The 2,679-nt window shown below is 44.6% G+C and overlaps 1 non-coding gene across 1 annotated transcript; it reads left to right on the forward strand.

The window, feature by feature from the left end:
* Positions 1-1,485: 1,485 nt before the first annotated feature.
* LOC143266568 (5.8S ribosomal RNA) lies at positions 1,486-1,640 on the forward strand. Its single transcript, XR_013041520.1, has one exon. It is a non-coding gene; the product is annotated as a 5.8S ribosomal RNA (ribosomal RNA).
* Positions 1,641-2,679: the final 1,039 nt, after the last annotated feature.

Raw genomic sequence — 2,679 nt, forward strand, 5'->3', positions numbered from 1 at the left:
CCGTATTTCGTATCCGCCGACGCGTTTCGTACGAACAAGCGCTAACGTTAAATAAAGTTTAAAAAATGAGAGAGCAACGCCGTTTCATGTCGAACGCTGTAAATAGAAAGAACGAAAGTTTACCGACGAAAGAAAATCGAGAGTTTCCTCTCTATCTTCTCGGCTCTTCTTTCCGTAGCGTATAAGAAAGGTTTCGACTCTCCCGGGACGTCGTTTACTTCTTATTAACGGGTACCGCACGATCCTTCGATAAATACAAAAAGTCGTCGTAACAAGAATGTTCAACTTGAACACGAAGGAAAATCCCGAACATTCTCATATAAAAATATATCTATACATAAATGAATCTGTCGCGAATTTTACCGGCAGAAGGTTCGTTATGTAAAAAATGGATCGTATGCATGGTGTACCCGTTCGTTGCGACGTCTGAGTTAAAAGGAGGAGAGAATCGAAATTGTTAAATAGATACGCGCCAGGAAAGCGGAGAGATTTCGGAGAAGTAAGGAAGAGGTGAAGGTTATAAGAATCTCGAAATATTCTTATCGGACTTTCCTTTCTATAATTTTTATTCTTGATTCGTGTTGCGTACTCTCTCGACCCCGTGTGAAAACACGAGAGAGAATATAAAGAAATATTTTGGGACGTTTGGTAACGAAATGCATGGGTTTGCGAAAAAAAATTGTTAAATTTCTTGTTTTTTTTTTTCGCCCGCTTCGTGAGAGACTCTCATTTTATTTTCTTTCTCTCTATAAATTTTGTCTTTGGACCAAAGGGAACACCCCCTTTTAGCCTCTCTCTATTTCGTGTTAAACGAGAAACGAAATTTAGAGTGTGACACGGAGGCTTTCACGCGGGGGGTGTCCGGGTAACCGATGGAAATCGAACCACGAAACCGCTTCGACGAACGAAGTCGCAACTTCACGAGAGTCCGCCTGCTTACGACGGACGATATGGTAACGTATCGCTTTACGGACCGGCTGAGAAGCGAAAACGATAGCGTAGTCTCCTTCGTTGGTAGACCGATCTGACGCCGGCCATGGAGTGTCCGTATTGAATCTCGCGATACCGCCAAGACGTCCAATATATGTAAGCAGCGAGCAGGAGACTCTGTGTTACGCGCGACAGCGCGTTTCGTATTTTCCACGGTTTTTGAATGACTTTACCACCCGGAACGGACTGAAAACTCGCCGCACGAAGAGAAATGCGTCACAGAGCGTTGTTTCATCGGCGGTTCTGTAGTTTTATACGGTCCTTTACCCGTCCATGGACGTTATCGTGTCGTCTTAATCATCAATCAGCTCGGGTAAATCTGTGAACAGAGCTATGACGGGACGACGTCCGAATACCGATACTCGATCTTGCGCTTGGATTGGAGTTAGTATTCTATGGACAATCGAACGAATTTATAAACCAGTTAAATAAATCACGTACATACTGGTTTTCAGACGCTGAGTTGTTAAATATGAACAAAAATTTTTATACGATTACCCTGAACGGTGGATCACTTGGCTCGTGGGTCGATGAAGAACGCAGCTAATTGCGCGTCAACGTGTGAACTGCAGGACACATGAACATCGACATTTCGAACGCACATTGCGGTCCACGGATACAATTCCTGGACCACGCCTGGCTGAGGGTCGTTTATATAACTAAAGACTGCTTGCGTTTGCCTTTAGCAGCAAAAGGTTTTCTCTTCATTGTTAAATTTTTTTCGGTACCGCTCGTCGTTCGACTAGATAAAACGAAACTGTTAAACGCCGAAAAGTCGAACGTTTCGGAGCGGGATCCGATGGTCGAACGCGAGAGAGAGAACAACTTGCGAAATTGGCGAAAACGTACGAGCGATGGTTGGACATTTCGTCGGCGTTTGACGCGGAGAATGTTAAATGGAACGTTCGTGTCTCGCCCTCTCTTTGCTAGTGTTCATTTTTTTCACAGGCGACAGAAGAACATTTTCGTATATCTCGCAATTCTTAGTTTTTAGGATCTTCTCGGCGGAATGCGCTTATCTCGGCTTGCGTGAGTCGTGGTTTCTAGTTAAACCCCTAAAAGAGACCATATACGACCGCCCGTGAAAGAGCGCTCCCGAGTCGAAAACACCTAACTACAGAAGGATATTTAGACGAGAGAGAAAATGATTCTTCGCCCTGCGAGAGAATTGTTAGACACCAATTGAAGGAAGCAAGCCGAGAGTAGAGCGTGTTTACGGCGTTTCTCCGCGCTCCCGACGTTGTCTGAAATGATTGTCGAATTTTTTTTTCGACGGTGCGAAAGTTTATACAACGAGGGGAAAAGTTAAAAATAAACGTGCGACGGAAGCTCTTTCACGGTTAAATTATTACGAGATCGTAGCTTCGCCACGTTTTTTTTAACATTTACAAGCGCAGATCGCTTCGTTGTCGTTGATTAGAAGCGGAAGACCGCGCGATCCCAATACGGGTTCCGGTCGTCCAGTCCTCGAAGTGCATAATTGTGCCGGACGGACGTTGAAAAACCCGGACCGATCGAACGATAAACGCTTATTTGGTGATCGTCTTGCGAGAGTCTCCCTTCATTGTTGTTCGTGTGTTAAATTTCTTTTATCGAACAACGGTCGAACGCAAATGAACAATGACATTTACACCGAAGATCGATCTCGAAACGCTTTTGTTCCTCCTTTTGTGCGCTCGTGGTTTCATC

The sequence above is a fragment of the Megachile rotundata genome, unplaced genomic scaffold, assembly GCF_050947335.1.
Source record: "Megachile rotundata isolate GNS110a unplaced genomic scaffold, iyMegRotu1 scaffold1505, whole genome shotgun sequence".
NCBI lineage: Eukaryota > Metazoa > Arthropoda > Insecta > Hymenoptera > Megachilidae > Megachile > Megachile rotundata.